Raw genomic sequence first — 26,827 nt, 5'->3', positions numbered from 1 at the left:
TACGCCGAAGGAGGAGATAAATCTACAGCCACACAACATCTTTTGAACAAGGTGCACTATGCACAATAAGGTTTGTGATGTGATCATAGATGATGAAAGCAACGAGGATATCGTGTCAAAGTTTATGGTGGAAAAGCTGCAACTAGAGACAGAAAAGCACCCCTCTCCATAAACAATTGGATGGAAAAGGAGGTCAACGAAACGAATGTTACTAAAAGATGTAATATTCATTTTTCCATTGGTAAATATTATAAGGACGAAGTAGTGTATGACGTGGTTGATATGGAAACTTGTCACATGTTACTTGGTCGACCATGGTAGTATGATCGTGATGCTATGCATAGAGGCCGGGATTTTTTATTTTTTATTTTTAAGATGGTAAAAAGATTATCTTCGCCATTATGGAAACAAAGAACTAACCCAAGTCTTCTAAAGTTGAGGGGCGGTCTCTCGTAACCGAACATGATTTCGTCAAACAATATGAGGAGACGGGAGAGATAAATGCATTAGTTGAAAAAGAAAAAGATGTTGAGCTCGTGAACATCCCAAATGATTTGAAACCAATGTTGCAGGAGTTCAAGGCGATTGTGCCCAATGAACTTCCTAAGGAGTTACGTCCCATACAAGATAACAAAACCACATTGATCTTGTCCCAAGGGTAAGTCTGCCTAATTGCCCACATTATCATAAAGAATATGATACGCAAGCGGAGGAATTAATCCATAAGGGTCAAGTCAAGGAGAGCATAAGTACATGTACTATGTCAGCTTAAGAGCCTAATGCAAAGTACAAGGAAAAGACTGATAAACATCAGCGCCAGAAGTTGTTTGAGTATCATGAGCCAATTCTCTTGAGTAACTCAAGGATGAGTTTTTTTCCAAGTGGAGGGGTCTAATGTAGGACATAGCCAGTGTTCGAATTATCGACGAGAAATCGATAATATCGACGATATTATCGGCGTCACTGAATCGGCGATATCGAAACCCCAAGTTTTTGTTTCTCTTCCAAATGTCGACGAAATATCGGCGATATTTTCAATTTTATCGAAAAAATAGCTATCGTTCTCCTTATTATTGAAAAAAAAATTGAAATAAATATAAAAATATATATACAAAAAAGCTCTCTTACCTTCTTTTTCTCCAAATCTACCCGCGGAAGTGGATTTCGGCTAGATTTAGTGGGCCAATCGTTGTTGATAACATAGCTCTGAATTTTCCGAGATAAGAAAACCCTTTTAAAAAACCCATTTGTTTTCTTCAAAGAAAGAGATTTGAAAGAGAACTTTATTTCACCGAGATTTACGGAGATTTCAGTTCGGATTTGAAAAAGATAAAGATAAATTTCTGGAAAGATTTTTTACGGAAGATGAGATTGATTGCAGATTTTCTGGAGAAGAGGAGAGAATTTCATAAAAACGAAAGCTCTCTCGCGTCCACTCTAACAGGTTGAGTAGCGAGACTAGCTACTAAAGTGACGTCGGCAAGTTCCGTGGGCCCCACCATGATGTATGTTTTGTATCCACACCTTCCATCCATTTGGAGAGATCATTTTAGGACAATATCCAAAGAACGAGTTAAATCCAAAGCTCCAATGGACCCCAGCACACAAAACAGTGGGACAGTGACGCCCACCATTAAAAACTTCTAAAGGCCACAAAAGTTATAGATCAAGCTAATATTTGTGTTTTCCCTTATTTAATGTCTTTTTCAACTTTTGAACAAGTTGGATTTCAAATAAACATTATGATGGGCCTTAGGATAGTTTCAACGGTGGGAATCACTCTCCCCACTGTTTTCTTTGGTGGGGTCCACTACAGATTTTTATTTGCTTCATTCTTTGGTTCATTCCCTAAAATGATATCTAAAAATGGATGGACGGTGTGGATATAACACATACATCATAGTGGGGCCACAGAACTTGGTGACGTCACTTCAATAGCCGACTCGCTACTTAACTTGTCAGTATCTATCTAATCCGCGTCCACTCACACCAGCTGTATAGCTGCTGTATTGACATAAGCAAGTTCCGTGGGTCTAATCACGAGGTATTTGTTATATCAAAACCGTCCATCAATTTGGTGAGCTCCTCTTAAGGCTTGAGACGAAAAATAAGACAGATCTAACTATCAAGTGGACCACACTGCAAAAAGCAATGGGAGATTGAACGTCTACCATTGAAACCCTTTTTGGGGTCACAGAAGTTTTGGATCAATATGAAATTTGTTTTTCCTCTTCATTCAGGTCTTTGTGACCTTATGAACAAATTGGATGGAAAATAAACGTTATGGTGGGCCCTACAAATTTTTTTACAGTGAAAATCATTATCTCCGCTGCTATTTGTGGTGTGGTACAGATGATCTTTGGACATGATTCATTTTTTGGATGATGCTCTAAAATGATCTCTAAAAATAGCTGAACGGTGTAGATATAATAAATACATCACTATGGGGCCCATGTAACTTTGATCTCCTTGGAACCGTTCGTACAACTCGGAGCTCGAGGAGCGTCAGTGCTCGTCTTTGCACGACACGTACCTGCAACAGCTATATAGCTGGTGTGTGGTACACCAGCCAATCCGCTTCCAGTTTCAAGGGAATGGAAGCCGCTTCCAGTTTAATGGTGGGATTTAATTGTTGTTGTTTCCTTTGGTGTGGTCCACTTGAGATTTGGAACTACCTCATTTTTTGGACCATGTACTAAAATGATATTGAAATGGATTAATGGGGTTGATTTCTCGCATATATCATGGTGGGCCCACGGAACACTCCAGTAGCCACCTCGTTATTCACAGCATGATAAAACACATGCCATACGGTGGGTACCACAAAGTCCTTACACCACCAGGAGGACTTGATTTGGCTAGTGACGTTGCCACTGTCAAGATGGCTAGTGGTTGGTGCTATGTGGGCCTAATCATGATGTATTTATTTGATCCACGTTGTCCATCTATTTTTTCAGATCATTTTAGATCTTGATCCAAAACATCAGGCATATATAACTCTCAGGTGGACCACACCACAAGAAATAGTAGCAATTGAATGTCCACCATTAAAAACCTCCCAGGGTTCAATGTAATGTTTATTTGACATCCAACCTGTTGATTAGGTTATACAAACTAGTTTGATACAAAATTTGTGGCCCTTGAGAAGTTTTTAATGGTGTGCATTCAATCAACACTGTCCTGTGATGTGGTCCACTTGAGATTTGGATCTATCTATTTTTTGGGCTTATACCATAAAATGATCTGGAAAATTGGATGGATGCGTCAATATGTCAAACAAGTGCCACATCCAAGCCATCAATCACCAAGTATACCAATATATAGATTCCATGTCCCAAGAAAGGTGTACTTTTTTAGTTCATTAACTTTTTCATGTCCTAATTATTATATGTTAGCTGCATTTGTATTATATGAACTCATTTTGATTACAATTGGAGCGATTTCTTATGGCAGCTTATGCTTTTTGGGTCCCATTAAATGAAAACTTATTAGTTAATGCATTTTTTTGTAATTTTTTTATTCCTAAATATGCAAATATGTGTATTTAGGCATGCCCTTAAGTTTTACTGAAAAATTCCATCATTTTCCCCATTATTCACCATTTTTTTTCACATTTCCGGTTATCGGTGATATTATCAGCGATAACGATATTATATCTTTATCTCCAGTCAACGAAACTTGTAGCGATACCGGCAACTCGAATAGTGGACGTAGCACAGATACATCCTGGCATGGTTGGACCAAAAGAAGGCGAACCATAAATTGGCCAAACTTTTGATCCGGGTATCATTACAGGATGCACGACCAATCAATCTTTAACATAACAGGTCATCCGGGTTCAAACGATGCTCAAAGTGGGTTGTGTCGGTCTGTTTCGCAAGAAAACGCACGCTTCCGGCTCAAAAACATGATTTAAGGGGAAAAATTATTTTTTTAGTAATTCCAATTTTGTAGGTTTTTATTTTTTTTTTTGAATTTTAGATTTACATCCTTTAAAAAAAAAAAATTATTTGTAATTATTCTAGGACTCTTCTAGAAAAAGTTAATTTATAATTTTTATTTTTAAAAATTAGGCTTTAGAAGTGTTTTGCAAGAATTAGGACTTTTATTAGGGTTAGAATTTTGCTATTTTTGATAATTGCGAATTTTGATTTACTTTTTATTTATTAACGGTGTAATTGAAATTTTAGACATTAACAGACATTATTCAATTAAAAAAAAAAAAAAACTTGAGTTTTTATCTCTTTTTTCTTGTGGATTCAAGAAAATACCTTGCGGATTCAGGGTCTTATCACTTGAGGAAGATGATGATATTCCTCATCTTCCCTTTCCACGCTCTCCCCGGCATCAGGAGTGAAGCTGGATTTTTAGGCCAGAAGATCTAATTAAACAATGTAGTCCACTAGATAGAAAGCTTAGATCTCTCCCATGTACTTCACATGGGCACGTGCTTGAATGTTGATATGCACAGTTATACGCGATGTGGGTTACCAATCCTTGGCTCACATGGACAACCGCAATGTATTTTATGCAAGTCATAGGAATTTGCCAGCAGGAAAGAAAGCACTGGGAATAGGAATGACACTTCCCGGATGTCCCAAGTTAAAACCTCAAACGTCAGACAATGTATACTGAAATAAAAGCCAGAACTGCTTAATAACCTCTGAGAATTGAATACTTTGACCATGATTCACATTTTAGTGATTGGCTAAAAAACTTCGACAAAAGGGATTCCGATTGCATGAGCATTAACATTCAATCAAAATCAATAGAGGATCGTTTATTAAATATGAATTGTCAGTCATTTTTAGCTTTAATGGCCCATTTGCAAGTCATTGGTTGGATGGTTAGTATCATACAATCAGTTTGATTTTCCATCAATCATCCATGGCAGGGATCCCTCTTGACTGGATCTGATTGCCAGAACATGCCCATGTATGGCAGAAACTGGGGTCAACCACATTTTGCAAAGGTCTAGGGAGCCACTGATTGGTCCTCGAGAAGTAAACTCTATAGCTATCATGTAGAATGCCTATAAGCAAAATAATACACTACGAATTTCAAACCCACATGAATACAACAATTACTTAATCAAAAACCAAAGACGTTGTTCTACAACAAGACCTAAGAACAATAAGTGGGATCATCCATTTTGCTAGTGAGTTAAATTTTATTTTTTTTAGAGATAACGAAAATTGTATTAAGATAGGAAAAAACAGAGACAAAAAAGACAAAAAAGAAACAAAAGAGCAAAGAGAGTCTGCTGAGAGAGCAAACTCTACTACGCTCTTAAAAAGCGAAAGTCATAGTCCTTTAACAGGGATACATTGATAGACCATTCTATTAGAAAACCTTTAGCCTTGGAAGCTACCGTATCCATGGGATTGGCAGTATTCCTAAAGCATCTCCCGTTTCTCTCTACCCACACAGTCCACCAAATTGCAAGAATTGCCATTCTCCAAAGCCGCTTCCTTTTTTTGTCTAGGCTGACCCAAGGTGTTCCGTAACGCTAACGGTGGCCGTAACGGCCACCACTTTTACCTTTACGATACAGGGCATAACGGCCCGTAATGGCCATTACTGTCTCTCTTTTTTATTTTTTATTTTTTGAAAAAACTCCCGAAAAACCTGTATCTGCCCCGTAATGTTGATTAAAAAGTATGAAAAACCTATATATGTCATGTAATATACCATTAAGGGGCTATTATGGCCTTTATAGGGTTAAAGGAAATTATGGGTCATTTTTTTTCCATAACGGTTGTTACGGCCGTTACGACCCCGTAACGTGTAACGGTTGCCACCGTTACCTTTACGTAACGTCCTTTACGGCCCCGTAATGGCCTTTACGGCACACCATGGGCTGACCCCATGCCAAGCTGATAGGAGATTATCCGCTATGTCCGCCAAAAACCAACTGATTCCGAAGGACGAGAAAAAGACAGACCAGATTTTCGAAATGAAAGGATGGTGAACTAGCAGATAGTCGATTGTTTCTTCGTTTTTCATGCAACATAAGCAGATGTTGACTATCTACATCCCCCTTTTTCTCAGGTAGTCCACTATAAGAATCTTCTTCTTGCCAACCAGCCAGCCGAAACATTCAATCTTGAGAGGAGCCGAGTATTTCCAAAAATGTAAGTCTCTTGGCCTTCTTTAATAACGAATATACTTTGAAGCTGGGAATAGAGTGATTTAATAGAAAATTTACCAGATTTTTCTGGTCTCCAAATTAGATTATCAGTTGTCGATTGGTTAGGCATTGCTCTGTATGTGCATTGGAGGTCCACATATTCGCTAATCTCCCAATCTTGGAGATTTCTTCTACATTTCACGGTCCATTCGATCTCGTCAACTGTGACTGTGTAGCAATCAGCAACTAAGGGAGATTTGTTGTGTGCAAGCAAATATATGTTCGGGAAGCGGAACTTTAATGGCTCGTCTCCCTCCCACTGGTCTTCCCATAATCTAATATTGTCACCCTTTCCGAGCTCAAAACCAATACCTTTGATAACTTCCTTTTTCATACGAAGAATGCCTCTCCAAAGATGCGATGCCCTGTATTGTGAAGAATCTCTAGTCCACCACCCACCCTCGACGATCCATACTTTTGATGATGATATTCCAGAGACTACCTCCTTCTGTTCCTAATCTCCAAATCCACTTTCCTAAGAGGGCTCGATTCATCGTCTTAAGATCCTTTACCCCTGCACCACCTTCTTTGAAATGCTTACACACCTCTTTCCAATCTAGAAGAAGAAATTTCTTCTTATCCTCCTTGCTGAACCAAAGGAAATCATGCCTAAGATTATTGATTGTAGTTAATACTAAAGGAGAGCATCTAAATAAAGACATGAAGTACACAGGAAGATTGGAGAGAGCCGCCTAAGAGTAAGCCGACCTCCTAAAGATAAATAGCAGCATTTCCACCTATTAAGGTATTTTTCGAACTTGTTAATGATCTTATCCCATAACATCTTTGGGGGGCGCTCCAATGCATAGGGGAAGACGAACAAAAGTAGACGGGAATGAAGCCGAGCAATGAAGGAGATTCGCATAGTTGTTTATCTCGTCTTCTTCCAGATTCACTCCAAACATTTGGATTTAGCCAAGTTCACTGTCGGCCCCGATACTGCCTCAAAGCATCGGATCGTTGTGCGCATATTATCGATTTTGTCGTGGGACGCTTCAAAGAAAATCAATGTATCGTCAGCGAACTGAATGTAGAAAATCAGACTAGATAGACCTGTTATTTTAATACCATGAAGAATGCCTTCTTCTTGTCCTTTAAGGAGCATTCTAGATAGAGTCACCCCCACATTTTCGAAAAGAAACGAAGATAGGAGATCACCTTGCCGCAGACCTCTTGAACTTTTGAAGAAGCCTTTTGGGGATCCGTTAAGAAGGATGGAGAAGTGAGCCAAACCAGCACATTAACCCATCCATTTTCTCCACTTAGAGCCAAAACCCATCCGTTTTAACATGTATTGAAGAAAGCCCCAATCAACATGGTCGTAGGCCTTCTCAATGTCCAACTTGCAAAAAATACTTTTCGATCCCAATCGGTGACTGGAGTCGAGCACTTCATTGGCTATGAGCGCCCTGTCCACTATCTCTCTACCCGGAATAAAAGCATTTCGATTGGCTAAAATAATCTTCCCGATGACATTCTTTAGTCTAGAGCTTAAGACTTTAGCTGATATTTTGTATGGGCCTCTGATAAGACTGATGGGTCTGAATTCTTTAAAAGAAGTCGCGCCTGCCACTTCAGGGATGAGAGCTATAAAGGAGGCACCGATACCTAAAAAGAGTCTGCCTCTTTCATGGAAACATCAAAGTGAATTACATCCCAAAAACTATGGAAAAAGGAAATAAGAAAGACATCAGGACAAGGGGACTTGTCTCCATCCATCGTGTCAATTTCCTTCCTCACTTCTTGCTCCGTAAAGGGGGATTCAAGTAAACTGCATTCTTCTTCTGTGATGTTGTCCACTTGAAGGAAATTCAACCGGGGTCTGTCCCAATCTTCAGTTGAAAGCAAGGATCTGAAATATTGGATAGTCTGCTGTGCAATTTGATCTGTCTTCAATGCGTTCCTCATTCACTAAAATACTACTAATCTTATTGGATTTGACACGCATACTAGCTATACTATGGAAATAGCTTGTGTTTTTATCGCCCTTGCTTATCCATTTGTCTCTTGATTTTTGTTTCCAGGAAATTTCGTTTTCCAATACCCTTGCTGAAATCGATTGAATAAGCTGAACTCTTCTGCAAAATAGCTCGGAAGACATTGGAACATTTTATGAGGCTGCGTCAATCTTTTGCAATTCGAAAAACATAGAGTCAAATTCGGAATTCCTTTTGTGATGCTGAGTATACTTCCACTGCTTTAACTTTTCTTTGAGGAGTCTAAGTTTGGAGAGGAGTTTATGGCCTACATATCCTTCCACCTGAAAAGCTGTCCACCAATTTGAAATCATCTGAATGAATCCTTCAATCTTGAGCCAGGAGGAGTCGAACTTAAATGGTTTAAGACCCCAATTGTTGTCGTCAACCCAAAGTAAGACCAAACAGTGATCAGAGGTTGTTCTTGCTAACTGAGAGATGAAAGGGAACGTTTCCAGCCATTTAGGAGAGACCAAAAATCTATCCAATCTAGAAAGAATCGGATTCGCTCGCCCGTTAGTCCATGTGAATTTGGCTCCTAGTAATGGAAGATTGACTAACTCCTGATTTTCTATCCAATCATAGCTGAAGAGACCTTTCTGCTGCACGAGTGTTCCTCCGCGTATCAAATGATGTTGAAGTCCCCGACTACACAACATGGGCCTGAGAAAGACTGTCTAGGAGAGGTCAGCTCTTCCCAAAATTCTGCTTTGCTAGAATTGATGGAGGGGCCATACATAGAGGATATAAGAAACCAAAAGTTATTCGATGGAGGGGCCATACATAGAGGATATAAGACACCTAGTGAGTTAAGAAATTAAAGATAGCTTCATAGTAGATGGATAATAATTTATAGAATCCAAATCAATTGCCCACATGCATTTACAAGTAGCTTGTGCAAACGATGCCACAAGTGCCAGTAGGGCCAACAAAGGTATTATCCAAGCCATTAGGTGGGTCTGACTGTGTAGATGTTCTCGCCTCATAATAAATCTAGTCCATCTAGGAGGTGGGCCATGATATTAGAAACAGATGGAGGGTAAGAAAACCACAGCCTGGCAAAAATCCATCGTGGCTAAGCTAAAAAAGATCAGGCGGAACTTCCTTTGACAAGATTCAGTAGATAATCATAAATTCCATTTGCTAAAATTGGAAGAAGCATGTAAACCAATGGTTCAGGAGGGTGTAAGCTTGTGAGATTCAGAGGTAATGATAGGGCACTATTAGGAAAGTGGGTCTAGAGTATCGGGGTAGAGGGAAGGTAACTTGTAAAGAGAGACATTGGGTCATGGATATGAATATTGGTACCGTATCAACTGATACGGCCGTATCGTATCCATATCGACATGAGATGATATGGGAAATGAGGTCATATCGAACCGACACAAAACAGGAAAAAAAAAAAAAAAAAAAAAAAAAAAGCCCAACTCGTATTAGCCTGTATCAGCCCTTGTTGGCTGTTACAAGGCGTATCGACACCAATATGCCCATAAAAGCCTAATTTTGCTTTTTATTTTTTTCAAAATTTTACTCGTGTATCCTCCTCCTATTCTTCTTCTTCTTCTTCTTCGTTTAAACCATGGAATAAGTTAAAAACTCATTTAATGCTAGATGTAGACCTATTTTGGTATCAAAATAAATAAGTTGAATGGGATTTGACAAATCAAAATGAAGTGGACCATTATGGAAAAAAACAGAAAGAATGGTAAACCTTCACTTTCTTTTTTTATATTTTCATATTCTTTTTTTATTGTATTTCAATGTAATGGGCCCTAGTTCACCAAATCATGCTTGTTTGGTGTTCAAATACATGCACGGGTTGGTCGTTGGAAGTTCTCAATAGTGTAAAACAAATCGTAATAGAATGGACGCATGCAGCTAACATTTTGGCTGCTAATCAGTTGCCTGTTAGTTGGTTAGAGTTGTTGATGCAAGGAGATGTGATGGCATAACCCTAGATGCATGTATAATCAGGATGAAGAGATTCAAATAAATTAATTAATCAACTAACTGTTTTCAATCAAGAAGATTAAGAAAATCTCAACATAGAGATAAAATCATTCCATCGGGATCATGCCCCTTAGCATAAAATCACGTAAACAATAAAAAAGGGAGAACCTAGAGATATGAGGATATCTCAGATCTATCATAAGTCAGTCCCAGTCAAGTTTGGATCTGATTCTCCTGACTAGTCATCCCTCTTTTCCGTTCAAACCAAAAGAAAATATCCAGAGAGGAACGAAAGGAATGAAGAAGAGAGAGGTTTGAGATGAAGAAGGTACAGATTCTAGGGAACCAAAGAAAAGAAAATGGCCAATTCTTACCATTTCCTGCATCTCGAAAATCTAGAAAGAAGGAAACCTAAAACCGATGTGGAATCCTGAGTACCCAAGAGCCAATCTTGAAACTCTAATATCTTTGATAAAAGATGAAAAAAAAAATATATATATGAATTTTTATTCATTTTATGATAAAATAGGGTTTCTCACAGTATATATATAAGCCAGGGAAAAAATAAAAGTGCACTAAAGCCCCTAAAAATAATGAAAAGTACAAAAAACACCTAAAACTAAAACACCAGCGCAACAGGGTGTGAAATCCGCCCCATGGGCCTGCGGTCATGCTGCTCCTGCACTCGTAGCGTGTCAGAAAATGGGTCTGATGGACCCGACGTCTATCCACATCAACTCCTCCGCTCCGGTACTCTGTCGACGACGCCTCCTCCTCTGGTACGCTCTAAAAGGTGCACCATTGATGTCCACATCAGTTGTAAAGGTTTCTTTTTGTCATTTTGCTTTTCTTTGTCTTGTTTCTTTTGTATTCTTTGGCCTTTGGCCTTTCTTTTAATAAATTTCATTATCATCGCTTCAAAAAAAAAAAAAAAAATGAAAAGAAAAAGAAATCTGCGGCCGAGTGTTTTTAGCTATACATTTGTTTCGTTAAGATGTTGAGGTTTAAGTATAGATGTTGAGATGGATGAGTGGTAAGATAAGGATAGAACTAAAAATGAAACATTCAAGGGGATTAAGGAGTAGCACCAATAGGTAGTAAGATGAGAGAAAGTAGACTAAGGGACCAAGAACTCCGATGGTTAGGAGGGAGTTGGTACAAGTTGAGGGCTCTAAAAGGGCAAGGGAAGGCCTAAAAAGATGTGGTTGGAGCCATGGAGGTAATAAGAAAATACTTGATGACCTATGATCTAAGTGAAGTAATGGCCCTTGATAGAGTAGAATCGCAGAAAAGGATTCATGTAGCCAACCCCAAGTAGTTGGGATATTAGATAATGATGATGATACAATGACGACATTTGTTTCCTTAACGGTGGTCCACCTGATAAGTGGACCAACCCGATTATTGGGCGAGACAATCCACATAATGTTACGCCTTTGATGGATTGGATCTCATATCAATTTCTAATGCTAGCACATGTGTGGCGTGTACAGCTGCCTCCTGCATGCATGTGGACTTAGCAAAGCTCTATATGCAAACTTCAAAAGAGCAGAAAAGGAATAAAAATACAGAAGTTCACACAAAAAGCTGAAAACATTTTTTGATGATGATAGGGTGTCCCCGCCCCCTTTTTTAAGGCAAGACTAATCCCTATGGATAAATGCAATCACCCACAAACCACATGCATCGGGTAAAGCACAGAGAGGGAAATTGAACTCAAAAACTAAATAAAACTGATGGACAGCAATCAAGGGCGAAAGGCCTTACACTCGATCGTAATTTGCATCCATAAGAAAATCTAGCATTCCAGTTGTAGTTTGCTTCCTATCAGATGAAGCCTGGCATCTTCATCGCCATTCTAACTTTACTCCTTCCTTCTCAAATGTCCATGACAAGTGCAAACATTGCACACGAGTTCCAGCCCCACCTAACAAACGACAAATAACATGCATGTATTTGATGTTGATCAAGGCCCACATGCCAAATTAACTACTTTTTTCATTTTAACCGTGCATAACTGTCCACCAGCCAGCCACTTAGGACATCAGTTCGGTATAGTTTTTGGTTTAGAATTTCGACAGTTTGATGTAGAGTTATACATGTATAAGAACCATCACATTCATACTAGAGTATCATCATTTTTCCCATTAAACAAACCCAATTGATAAATAGCGTCCATGTTTTCAAGCATAGTTCAAACACTAGCTAACTTGAGTCGAAACCCAGCTGAGCCAACCTGAATTTGCAAGATATCGAGCAGAGTCAACAAGATCTCAGTTCTAGAAGTGGTTTGTTTCCAACTCAAAGAGACTCATCAAGTCAATCCACTGACTCAGATGACTCAATGCGACTGGCGGTGACTCAAACTGAGTCACTTACCTTGTTAAAGGTTTTATTAAAAAATATACATGGAAGGGCTGTGTGAATCAGCCACTTGACCTCTAGCACAAAAAGGAGCACCCTCAACCAGCATCCTATTCAGTGTCTAGCTGTTTGTTTCTCTATTTCATATTACTTATATACTAAATGTAAGTATTTTACATATTTACTACCAATGTTAATATTTTTTTAATTTTATAATTATTAGAAATCAAGTCAAGTAAAGTTTTTGGGTTTTTGAACAAGACATCCATTCTGCCATCCAAAGACATATCTCATTGAAATGAAACAGATACAAAGAAAAGAGCAAGGATTGCTGACTCTTTTGTCACCATTCCCAGCATCTGTGAATCGGTACACCGAACCTGGCTGTTGATACCCGAGATATCCTTCAGCAGCCTCAATGTATTCTGTAACCGGCTGGTCCCACTGATCTGCCCTCTTGGAGGCCTCTGATTCTGACGCTGCCCCCCAATTAAAAAAGAAAAAGAAAATTGATTAATAAATAATAATAAAAATGGAGCTGATATCCACAGCCTATATGTTTGATAAATTGACCCACTCTTCTACAACCTACTACTCTATTACCAAAAGTAGGAAAACAGAGTGTGTCTATCAAAAACTTGAGGTGTATTTAACATTAAAAAAATCTAGAATTCTGCATTGAAAATCTCAAATATATTTTCCACACCCATTCCTGTACTTCCTAGTATTAGAATGGTAGATCCTTGGTACTACCCTACTTGGGTGGTTTTGGGATCACCACCCGCTCCACTTCCCAAAAGTAGATAGGCATGGCGTGTCTATCAAAAAAATGGGGTGTAATTATCTTATCATTTTGAAATCAAGAAATTCGTTTGAAAATCTCAAAACGGAAGAGAAAGAGAGAATGAAATAGAACTAAAAATTTATTTTCTTTTTTTTCCTTTTATAATTACCATAGCCAGTTCAAGCATTGAATCCGTCTGTAATGGAAAGATTGAAGTGGGAATCGAACCAGGTGCCTTTGATGAAAATTACGCTTTTGCCCTTGCCTTCTCCTTCTTATCTCCATCCTGGGACTGGTGTTTAGTAGAATCCATGGCTCTTTGCTGAAGGAGTGAATTAAGGTTTTCCAGGGGTAACAGTGGGCTGGGCCCATTTCGGGCCAAATCTCGAATTTGGATGAGCGGAGCGTTAGTTCGCTGGAATTGAACCCGATATAGTCAAACGGGGCCGGGTCTGGGTTCTGATATGGACATTGGCCACGCTAGTGCCAGTTCGGCTTGGATCAGCCCTAACCTGACCTTAGTTCACTATGCCCTGGCCCAGACATATCCCTGATCGGTCCAAAAAGGCCTCGCGTGAACCTTAGCTCAACAAGGTTAGGGCAGGCCCTACACCAAAAAAGGGCAAGAGGATTAACATTTTGTAAAACTTCAATCTACTTTTTTTTTTCATTTTTATTTTTGTTGCAACGAGTACCACGATCTAAAGGATCTTGATCTTTGAAACATGACCCAAAATACAAGAGCACCTTTAAACTACATATTTACATCATATGTAGACTGATTATAAATCATTTTAAACTAGTTCTTCTGTAGAACTATGGCCCACTTGATGATGAGGCTGAGCAAATGGGCCCAGCTGGGGTATCGTTCGCCCATGCGTAATCTACATCAGGCCTAGTTTTCAAGCTTGACCCTACCCAGCCAACTTTGATGGCCCAAGTTAGCCCTGGCCCTACAAGGTTGGGCCACCTGGGTCAGGCGGGCAGCCTGACGAATTTCAGTGTTATTAGTGAGAGATTCCAACACAGGCTAGCTAGCTTACTGAAATTTGAACACTGCATAGGGGTGGCAATGTGTCAGGCTGTTGGCCTGACCCTACAGGGGCAGGACTTGGGCCTTCATTTCCCTAAAGTTGGTCCAAAGGGTAGGCCCCAACTTGAAATTTGAACCTTGTTATTGGGCTAGAGCATGGCAAAGCTGGTGATGAATGGGGCAGACAAGGAAGTTCTTGGTATCACCAAGCTGGCAGCACCAATATTTTCTGAGAGCATCACCGCCATCTATAAATAGTTGATGGGAGTCTTGACATGTAATTCTAAAAGAATCTGGATTAAAATCCTATTTTCCTGCATCATCCTTATTGGTCTACATCATTTACTGACGTTGTCAGCAATGCTGCATTAAATGTAGTGTGATGATGCTGCCCAATTAGATTGTAACAAACAAACAAGATTGCCCCGCTTGTGGGATCTAGATTCATTCTAAAACTGGCTTACCAAAGTTCAGATTGTAAAAATGCTGCTAGTTTCTTGCCAACCATCTCTAAATGCTGATTGATAACAGCTCATTACTCTCTGTGAAATTATGTCCATATTTTAATGATATTTTGGCAGGACCCTGTATTGAACTAACTGCTGCATTGGCTTTTAAGATGTTAGCTTTGAGATCTGCAAACAAGGAGTTGAAAGAAATGATAAAAACTGTGAAGATTCAAAACATAAATGTATGATCCACTTATTCTTTTCTCAATTTCCATGTTTGTGATCTTTAAACCCTAGTAATAAGGATAAGTCACTTTCTTCAAATGGTGTGCTTCCAAAACATGTTTGTGTTCGCTTAAATGAAGTAAATTTTTTACACATGGGGCATATAGATTAACATGTCAGTGTCTAAGTGTATAGCTCTTATGTTGCTTTCGGCTCAAGGCCATTTTAGGAGCAGACAAAATAATTTGCGATTTTGGAATTTCTATTCTTTGAAGTATTTCACACACACAAAAACAAAATATTTGTGAACTTGGGCTCGTTTTTGTTGTATTGGGAAGAAAGAGCTCTTTGATACCACATGAGTATTTTTTCCATGATTTTTAAAAATTCTATTGCAAGTGGAAATCCCAAATTCATAATTTATTTTTCTTCTGGCTTGAGCCAAATGCAACTTAGTTTCTTTTTTGTGGTTAAGATCATATGTTGTAGTTTTTTTTTTTTTTTTTTAAATATAAAAAAATAAAAGAGAATTTCAAATATTTCGGTTTCCTTCCAAAATTTAAAATGTGTTGCTTTTGTATTGTGAGTTTAGTCCCATATCGGATTTGCCTAAGCAACTTTTTGTTGAGGGACCACGGAAGCATATAGAGATGAACTAAACAAACTATTCCAATCGCACAACCAAGCCCAATCACAAAGACTCTGAATTTAATGTGTAAAAACCCTTACGGGAAAAAACCACTGCACGAAGTGACAGATATTACTTTGAAAGTAAAAATTACAAGAGATAGAGAGAATATCCGATTTGAACAAGCCTCGAATCCTCTCTTACAAGCCCTTGAAAACCCTAGGAACGAATTAGAAAGCTCTTAGAGAATACCCGATTTGAACAAATTTGCGCATACATTCGATGGCACATTCGATGGGTCTTTGATGTCATCAAACTTAACCTTCAATGGCATCGAACCCACTTCGATGTCATCGAAATAACACCAAAAATGTCCAGAGAATACATGGAAAATCGAATTTTCTCGATGGCATCAAACTTGATCTTTGATGTCATTGAAACCTCTTCTATGGCATCGAAATGATGCCCAATATTTCCAGCAACTAATTGAAGAAAATCTGAAAATTCTCGATGGAATCGAGCACTTGTTCGATGGCATCAAACAATGCCCGATGGCATCGAATGGTCTGTCGATGGCATCAACAGACCTTGTTTCTAAATAGATTTAAGATAACAAAAAATGACAATCTCCACTATGTCTTCAATCATCAAACGTGTAGCTTATTGTCATCTTCTTTCACCTTTGTCTTGCATCATAATTCTAACATCGCTTTCGTGCACACTCCATCCTCTTTTATGCCTTTGCCAAGCCCGGAGAAGTCGCACAAAACTAGAACTTCTCTACAGGAACCACCTTGGTGAGCATGTCTATCGGATTCATGATAGTGTGAATTTTCTCCAGAGTCACACCTCATTTCTTAAACACTTATCGGATAAAATGGTGACGAACGTCAATGTGCTTAGTATGTGAATAATAAACTGAGTATTTAGTCAAATTGTTAGCACTCTCACTGTCACAATTAACTAGTATGGTATCCTGCTGAAGTCTTAACTAATTTATCATGTCTCTCAACCAAACACCTTACTTGAATGCCTCTGTCACTGCTATATACTCCGTTTCAGTCGTGGAAAGAGCTACCATGTACTGAAACTTCGACATCCAACTGATTGCTCCACCCGCTAGCACAAATAAGTAACCTGAAGTCAACTTTCTAGAATTCATACTGCCTACGTAATCTAAATCCATATACCCGACTAAATTGGCTACTGTCTTCTCAAAAGTTAAAACGTAATCTTTTGTACCTTGAATCTAATGGTTAGAGTGGATTTTTAAATAAACATCAATGTGAGCCCCTTAGAAAATCAATGGTGTTGTGCTTCTCCCACCTGTTTCCAAATTTCTGCTAAAAAGAAATTTTACAGGAAGCTTGCCCTTGATTTTTTAAGGGTCTCACCCACTGTGATGCGTATGTGAGACACACTCCAAATATTAGATGTGCAATCCCACAGTTGTACTAGGGCCAAAAATCAAGGTGCCATGTGATTCAGGTGGGCCACACCAAAGGAAACAGTAGGAAGAGAGACGTTCAATCTTGATTTAGAGGGTCTACTATGATGATTATATTAAATCCATTCCAAACATTAGATGTCACACTAAATTTAGTCTTGGGGCCAAAATCAGGCCCATCAGTATTTCAAGTGGGTCACACCAAGGGAAAATAGCTTGGAGGGTGAACTAGCCCTGTACATGGGGTGATGAATGGAGCTTTTTTCCAATCATGTGGTCCACTTAAATTATGAATGGAGCTTTTTTTTGGCCCTCGGCCTAACATGGGGTGATGGATCAGGTAAGGTGGATTTCAAATAAATATCACAGTGCCTTACTCAAGCTATCAACCTGTTGCTCACTCAGCTTGACCCCACTTCCATTAAGAAATTTAAAGGAAAGTACTCCAATGATAATTACTTAAATTAATGGGATAATTTATTGATAACCTTTAAAAAAAAAAAAAAAAAGAAGAAGGTTGCGAGTCATATATACTGTAATAATGAGTTTAGTATTTTGTAGAATTCCCTTATATTATTAGGTATTGTGTTGAGTTGTGTCCAATCAGCTGAACAATAAATTGGGTCAATTTTATTTTTGCATTTCTGCATTTCTAACACACAATCATTGTAATTTTCACAGGACAATTATTTAAATTTAAAATTAATTCATTACATAGCACATTTAAAATTTTAAAATTGTTCATTAATTAAGAAAATAGCTTTATATATATAGTGATATTTTCTTAACAAGATCATAAGAAAAACATCAAAATTTGAAAATCTCATGAGAAATAGATAAGAACTAGATTGTCACTAGCTTATGTGAGTTTTAAGCTCATAGTTTTCACCGCACCTAACCTGGCCTAAACTGGCTATATAGCTTATCAATGAGCTGGGCTAGATGCCCATATACCACTATATTCCATTCTAAAACCTCGGGTTGCAACTACACAAAACCAATTGATCCAAACAAACTAATTTTGGGTTGGGTTGTCAAGATCCTCAGGTTGGATTCAGATTGGAAAACACTAACCTGATTCGCATTCAGGTTGGGATGGATTGAGCACGTTCGGGTTAGGTTAGGTTGGGTTCCCGTTGGACACCGCTGAGTCAGGTTCAGTTGCAGGTTGGGTCCCATGAGGTCGGGTTGGGCTTGGGTTGACCTTCAACCTGACCCAACCTACTCAAGTTACACCCTGTACTAAACCTGAGTGTGTTTGTGCAGGATGGATCTGGTGGGTCGAGCCCAATTGGATTACAATTAAATGGATTGGTACACTAGGTAATGGGTCACAACCAACAAGTCAAGATTGGGATAGAATTCTGACCCCATTTAATAAAATTAAATTAAAAGGGGAGGCCCAAGCTGTCCCCAACCTGACCCAAATCCGAACCATTGCCTCCATGGTTTTAAGACTCAGATGAGCCTGACACAACTCATCTAAGTCAACTCGGAATCGGTCAGACCTGACCCGGTTCGATACCATGAGTCACCCGTCCCATGATTAATATATGAAATTCACTCCATCCATTAGATGCGAAGCCATAATTTAGGCCCGGGCCAAAAATTCAGGCCCATCCACACCAAGAGGCAGGTTCGAGGGCAATACACTATTTTTGATCATGTGGTCTACCCGAACTACAGATGAGGCCGATTTTTGACATCTACCCTTAAAAGAGGTGGCTCTTATGCTGGTTGGGGTGGATTTCACATAAAAATGACAGTGGGCCAACTCAAGCCGCTAACCGACAAGGCCGCCTTTAAGAAAGATAACTGAAGGCAGTGGAATGATACTTAAATTAATGACGTAGCTTTTTGAAAAATACTGAAATGCAAAACCGTGTCATGTGAAGCCACAGTTGGTGGCGCACGGTTTGAGTGAATCCTCGGATCCATCGAGGTTGGTCACTGCATCCTAACTGTGGGGCCTACTGTAATTGTGTTCACTCCTGCTTGCTGTATTAAATACAGTGCCGGATTCAAAAAACAAAACATGTTGACTATTACAGCTTATCAATGGGTTGGGCCAGATGACTCAACCCGAGCTGGAAGCGGATTGGCTGGTGTGGGTACCTATCGTGGGAAGACGAGCGCTGACACTCCTCGAGCTCCAAGTCATACGAACGGTTCAAAGGAGATCAAAGTTACATGCCCCCACAATGATGTATTTATCATATCCAGATGGATTCCTTGAACATATAAGAATTGCACATAAAACCAACCCATTTGACTACTTGTAAGAAGCATAACAGTTAATAATGTTACAGACTTAGGGAGCTGCTTAATATGCATTCTGAAATAAATGCAACCTCTGCTTCTTCCTCTGGTAGTGTTTGTTGTAATTGGAGCCCACTAATTTGTGCAAGACAGATAACAAAGTGAGCTACTTCTAATGGACCTTTACAGGTGGTTTAACTGTCCAATAGAAAAACATATTCCACATCCTTTACAATAATAGTACCCCACAGCTTAAAATTCACAACTGCCTCCACAGTTCTCTTAGGAGCTGTTTGGATTCAAAGGGTGGAAATAAAAGGAAAATTTCCTTCCAAGGAAAAGGAAATGAAAAGAAAAGTTCCTGTTATTGGTTTTTTAAATAACAATTTCCATGAAAGTTGGGGCTCATTTTCAAATCTGTTGTGTGGGAAAGAAAACATTTCTATGAGAGTGATACATTTGGAAGACTTGAAGATGGACTGATGCACATGTAGCACATGTGGAGCACTTGAAGATGGATAGTGGCACATGTGGTGTGCTTGAAAATGGATGCTGGCACATGTGGCACATTGGCACATATAGGGTGTTTGAAGATGGATGGTCTCACATATAAGACATTGTCACATGGTACATGCCGGGCACTTGAAGATGGACAATGGCACATGTGGCTTGTGACACATTTTTACATTTGGAACATTGGCAAGTGTCACCCATGTGGAGCACTTAGAGATGGACAATGGAAAAGTCACACACCTAACATATTGGCACATTGAAAATTCTCTTGCCTATGAGTGTGGGGATCATTGTTTCTAAAGGGGGTGATGAGAAAATAAATGGCCCGTTTTCGAAGAAAATTCCTGCTATGGAAAAATGCATTTCTTGCCAAAAATTAAAAAAATAAAAAAATCTATCACAAATATATGAAATTTAGTTACATGGAAGTGACCTTTCTTTTACTCAACAAGAATCCAAACAGACAATTGAATAAAATTTTCAGGTATTCATAGAGTCAGCAATACAATTAAACCAACTGCATGGAACCTACACATGGGATTTTCAAGAAGCAAGATCACAACCTTAACTCGTTCAAAATAGAGCCCTGCTTTGAAAGAGGAATGCATTTAGCTCATTGGAAAGGGAACTTGACAAGCTTTCAAATAGGGCAAGAATAGCTTGATTCGGAGACCGTTTGATATCCCAAAAGTATGTTGGAAGTCTTCGATCGTCATTTTTCAATCTCGATCGTTAATATTTCGAAATCACGTGATCTAACGAAGATGCTCATAACTCCCTCATTTGATGTCAGATTGGGTCGAGTTTAGGGTCATTTTAAAGGTACTTTCGTGCTCTTTCAATCCTGACTAGAATCGTCATATTCCGAGACCATTTGGGCATCCAAAAGTGGGATCACAGTCGTTGGTCTTGAATTTTTCCTACTTTTCCTGGTTTGACAGAAACCCTCATAACTCTCTCTTCAGAGGTTGGATTTACACGATTTTTAGCTCATTGGAAAGGTAACTTGACAAGCTTTCAAATGGGACAAGAACAACTCGATTCGGAGACTATTCGATATCACAAAAGCACGTGAAATCTTCAACATCATTTTTCAATCTCGATCGTTAATCTTTCGAAATTGCGTGATCCAACGAAGAGGCTCATAACTCCCTCGTTTGATGCCGGATTGGGTCAATTTTAGGGTCATTTGAAACGTAATTTACTGCTCTTCCTATCCTGACTCGAATCGTTGTTTTTCGAGACTATTTGGGCATCCAAAAGTAGAATCATAGTTGTCGGTCTTGAATTTTTCCTGCTTCAAACCCTCATAACTATCAGAGGTTGGATTTAGACAATTTTTAGCTCATTAGAAAGATAACTTGACACAAGCTTTCAAATGAGATAAGAATCGACTGATTCACAGATTGTTCCTTCCCAAAGGCCCAAGTAATTGCATTTTAGTCTCCATACACGACCAGCTCACAAAAATCTCCACACCGGTTCTAATAGTCAAGAATTCCGCTCTCTTTGAGGGTCCCTCCCCCACTAACCACTTTGGTCCTTAAACATGCCTCTAATCTTGAAAGGCCAAGGATTATAAAATAACTTTGCCAGAAATCATCATCCATCATATAACAATTTAAGAAATCATCCCGATAACCTATCACCTATAGGCAAGGTACCACAATTTATGGTGTTGTATCTCACCAACATAGTACATCCCACCAGGTGGACCACATCCTGGTGATCAATGGACATATGGCGTCTGACATAGTATATAGGTGTGCCACACCTAGTGATCTGATTAGCCTAATTTTTGAGAAGGGGAATATAGTTTTAAGAGGTTGGATCCACTATAAATGTTTATAAGATAAGCTTATCTTACAAATGGTTAAAATAAGAGGACTTGAACCTCCACACTCTTTAGCATGATATTTTGAGTCTCATGTGTCTACCATTTCACCATCAAGGCATCTTGAAAGTGACAATATGATTCCACAAGACTAGTCTAATCCTTACGTGGGCCACAACATAAGCCTCCAAATTCGCATAGTGGCCCACTTGATGGTTGGATTGGCTTGATTTTTGGGGCATGTAATTTCGTTGGTGGGGTGAGCCTGTGTTGGATTCTTTGGGTATAAACGCAGCAGAAACTCAGTATTTTTAATGATCCAACTCTCAGGAACACGTGCAAGAAGGTCAGATTTCTAACAATGATCTAAACATAGATGGTTAGGATCTTGCCTTGTTGTGATCACGATCATAATGACAGTCTTCGACGATGAAGAGTTTGGTGCCGATTCTCTAAATCACGAGGTTTCTCCCCAATCTATTGCAAGTAAAGGGAGGTGAGAGAGCACCATCAAATCCTCTGGTAAGAGGGGAGGACAACAAAATCTGTTCACAGGACCACATAGCACTGTTCAATAGGATGTGATGATGAGAATGCGCTTGTTGAGCATTTTTTTAAAGGAAGATTTTATTCAAATCTATACATCACAGATTACATTCAAGCAGCCCCTAGCCTCAAAAATACTAGAGCCAGCCTATCATATACCCCAAAGCAAAACAAAAGAAAGAAATAGAGTGGAAGGCCATCATCCCTTATGAACGCTCCCCAGACCCATCCTGTCAAGGAAGAGGGTCCCTAAAATGACCTAAGGAAGCTCAACACATCGCAGAATAGCCTAACCACCTGGGATCCGCTGCCTAATCTGGCCAAACCGTTTGCAGTGTCATTTGCCTCCCGTGGCGTGTACTTCACTCAAACCTGACATTTGCCTCCCGTGGCGTGTACTTCACTCAAACCTGAGCTCTATGCTTGAGAAATTCTATTTGAGCACTCTAGTACCACATCCTCCATGTGTTAGAGTATCCCTTGTCAACCATGTCTACGACAATATTGGAATCGCTTTCCACAATAATTTTGGAGAAACCATGGCCAACACAAAAGGATAGCCCTTGGGCCAATGCTTGAGCCTCTGCTCGGGTGTTGCAACTAGGATTAGCGTCAGCTCTTCTAGATCAGATTAATGGCCCCACCCACTACAACTGCATTTGCATTGTTGTTTTCTTCCATCTCATTTGAATTGAATTGGGAGAAACCTTCTCTACCAACCCAAACTTCATTTTCATGAGCATCTATGGTGCAGAAATTTAGTAGTGGATCATTTAACTGGTCCAAATGCCCCAATTAGAAAGTGAATGGGACATATGAGTGGAGCCTAAGATGCCACCCTACTTTGAGGCTGACAATATGTGGTGCGGTTTAAGAAAGGTCACCAACGGTTCATAGCTTATGTGTGGCCCTTCTAACGAACAGAACGACATCTATACAGTGGTAGCCACCAAGTGGAATACTCAATGTCAGGTCTTGAGGAAAAATATCAGCTAGATCCACAACTCAGATGGACTAGACCATATGGAATAGTGCGATGGGGATATTGACCATAGGTTTGTGTGGGCTACCATGTGGTGTATCTTTCATCAACCCTATTAATCAGGTTTAACTCACCAGTATAAAGAGAAGATACAAAAATCAGCCTGCTAAAATCCTCAAGCGAACTGCAACATGTGAACTTAGTGGTTTTGGGAGCAATTTTACATTGTTCCCATCAGTAGTCCATATCAATATTTTATTGAGCCAATATTTTCTAAGTATGGTTCAAATAATTGTTCGTACCTGCTAAGAAAATATTTTGCATGTTCCATATGAAAATTACACTTCTGCCATTGCCTTCTCCTCTTTCTAACTCTAGCTTGAGACCGGTTTGTCTGGTTGAAGAATCCATGGTTGTTTTCTCAAGATGAAAGAGAAAAGCTTCAGAAGGGTCCCACAAATAGCAGGAAAGTGGGATGGGCCGAACTAGGCCTACACAGTTCATTCTGGCAGCACTATGCCATGGGCTGGGATTGAATCCAATAGCCAAATGGGCTGAGTCTGTGTTTTGACACACACACACACACACACACACACACACACACACACACACACTTTGGCAAGTAGAGGTGACAATGGGTCAAGCTAGGGCCAGGTGGGTTTGGATCAGCCTTAGCCGGCCCTAGCTCCCAATGCCTTCGACCTGGCATTGGCCTGAATGGGGGCAAAAATGCCTTGCCTGTCCTTGACCCAACAAGGCTTGGGTAAGGCCTGGCCTGTTCTTGATGAGCCTGGCTAGTGCAACGGCCTACACGGGCCTAGTTTACAAGCTTGGCCCAACCACGTCCTGGTCCTAAAAGGCTGGGCCACCTTGGCTAGGCCAGGTAGTGCAACCTATTTTAACGTTGTTGGCAAGGGATTCCCAAACAGCCTGACTTAATTAAATTCAAAAAAAAAAAAAAAAAAAAGGCTGAGACTGGGCAAGAGGAATACCCTCGTAGCAAACCCAAGCACCATTGAAACAGAGTAATAAAGCTCAGCAGAACTAAAAAAACGTTCCAACAGCAACTTCTGCAGGAAACCGCAGCAGGCGCAACAACCTTCACCCCCATCTCCACATAATGGTCTTTGAAAGTAATGAAGTAAAGAACACAAATTAAGATTAATACCATGAAGATGAGATATGAAAAATGCTTTCAATTAATTGAGATTTTCAAAAATAAGGGTAGTGGTATTAGAACATTCAGAGTCATTTGGATGGGGGAGAATTCGAGTGCCCAAGTGTTTTAGTACAACTACCCTCATGATTCTGTCTTTTGGAGGATATTTGATATTCTTCCTGTTAACTTGAAAATTGAACTTAGAGTCAATCACTGGCTGCTCCCATTTTCGCTTGTTAATTTGAACATTGAACTTAGACTTAATCACTGGACACTCGGCAAAACCTCACAGGTGGATGAAAAGACCATACACTGGAAAACCCGCAGCAGTTGGATGTAACTATGGGTCCAGCCCCTGGTCTGGGCCTAGCTACAAAAACCTTTAATAGGGGTGGGAGGTCACCCAAACCTCAGCTGATTTCTCTAATTGAGACCCAAAAGTGTCATAAACGGGTCAGACCAGCCCGTCTGGGCTTTTGGGCCTGGTCCAACCATATACAGGCTTGGTCTTGATTATCATGCCTGGTGATGGACTTGGGATTGGGTTTGGCCCTAGAGGCCCATCAACCCCATTAGGGTGTATTATTAATTTGGCTCGGCTCGGTCCCTGGCACAGGCCCTCTGGTGCTTGGGATTGGTTGAATCATATTGAATTGCAATTCAACACAATACAATTGGTTGGTGTCCTTACTCATTTCAACACTAGGTCATGGGTTCGAGCACCATGGTGAAATTCCACTGTGTGGTGTGAGTGCGTGCGATTATTAAAAAAAAAAAAAAACACAATATGACTGGCCATTTTTTTCCAATTTGATAAAGTGAACTCATGAATTTGCTGCTGTAAAAAAGAAATCTTAACTTGTGAAAGAAATCCAAGAAAGAAATCTTAACTTGTGAAAGAAATCCAAGCCCCGCAACTCTAGTGTCCCCACACATCTCATTGTAATAAGTTAGGATGTATTCAAGCAAATCTGGTGCCAAATACTTTGAGAGGACTTAGGGATATGCAATTCTTAAGCTTTCTAAATTGGGCAAGTGGACACAATCTTGTCTGCAGGTTTGGTGGGCCACATCATGGAATTCCCCCACTCATTATGTTGACTCTCTGTGGTGTGTTGACATCACCAAATTCTGCGGTCTCCACCATTGTATATGTATTATATTCATACCGTCCATTCATTTTACTTGATCATTTCAGGCTGTGATCTAAAAAAATTAGATAGATCCAAAGCTCAAGTGGACCACATCACAGTAAATAGTGGGGACAATGATTCCCACCGTTTAAACCTTCCCAAGGCCCACCATGATGTTTATTTGTCATCCAACCTTTTGATGAGGTCACACAGATATGGATGAAAGAGAAAAACAAATATAAAATTGGTCCAAAACTTTTGTTGCTGCTGAAAATTTCCCAATGGTTCACATTCAATTCCCACTACTTTCTATCGTGTGGTCTACTTAAGCTTCTTAAATGCCTCACTTCTTGGGGAATTCCCTAAAATGATCTCATAAAATGGATGGACGCTGTAGATATAACACATACATCATGGTGAAGCCCACAGAACTTGGTGACGTGGACACACCACGGAGGTCAGTGGTGTGTGGCACACCACAAAATCATTTACATTTTCTAGCATAGATATGATTTTACCAGTTTCAAAATTTACCAACTACATAAGATTTTAAATCCATGCTGTCAAACGACCACAGGTGTGAGAGAGGTCCAAGCCTCTCATCAGTTGGGTCCCACTTTCTACATTCAGAGGCCCAAGAATAAAGCTGATCTCCCATCAGATGGGCCCTATGTATAAAAGGAAATGTTAATGATTGCACGCATTAGAGGCACCGGGATCACAAATATCTCTGTACCTGGGGCTCTGTGGGGTCCACAAAGATATCTGTGACAAATCTACTTCGTCCATCTGTTTTAAAAGATCGTAATAGGATAGGATTATAAAAATCAAATAGATCCTACAGGTTCTTTTGCTTTTCACACATCTTGGTTTTCTCTTTGCTACTAATCTTTTCCGGAACAAGCTAACCCTTGAGAGAGAGAGAGAGAGAGAGAGAGAGAGAGAATAAATCTCTAAAGCTAGTAAGGGAGTTATTTAGTGTTGGGAGCGTTGCACAAAAACATTAGGATCTCGCTTCCCAAAACACCAGAATTATGGGATAATAAAGCAACAAAATAAATCAAAGCATAAACCACATGACACAAGAGATTTTTATGTGGAAAACCCTCGAAGAGGTAAAAACCACAGGACCTAGTCCAGAGTAACAATTCACTACAAAGTAAAACACTATAACCGATCACAAGCACACCTCGCTAGAATCAAACCTTCTTCACTCACGTAGGAGTGGATAAACGATAAAAGAACAATGAAAAACGAAGAGATTTCGCTGATCACGAGGACATTAAAGCACTGAGACGTCGATTGAGAATTCTCCCTTCCACAAGCTCTCTCTCTCTCTCTCTCACCTTGGTTGT

General features: G+C 39.6%; 1 pseudogene; it reads left to right on the top strand.

Annotated features, from left to right (window-relative positions):
- Positions 1-26,827, top strand: part of LOC131226851 (5-methyltetrahydropteroyltriglutamate--homocysteine methyltransferase 1-like) — a 47,254-nt pseudogene that overhangs the window by 19,253 nt on the left and 1,174 nt on the right.

The sequence above is a fragment of the Magnolia sinica genome, chromosome 15 (assembly GCF_029962835.1).
Source record: "Magnolia sinica isolate HGM2019 chromosome 15, MsV1, whole genome shotgun sequence".
Lineage (NCBI taxonomy): Eukaryota > Viridiplantae > Streptophyta > Magnoliopsida > Magnoliales > Magnoliaceae > Magnolia > Magnolia sinica.
This window is presented reverse-complemented; position numbering and strand designations above follow the sequence as displayed.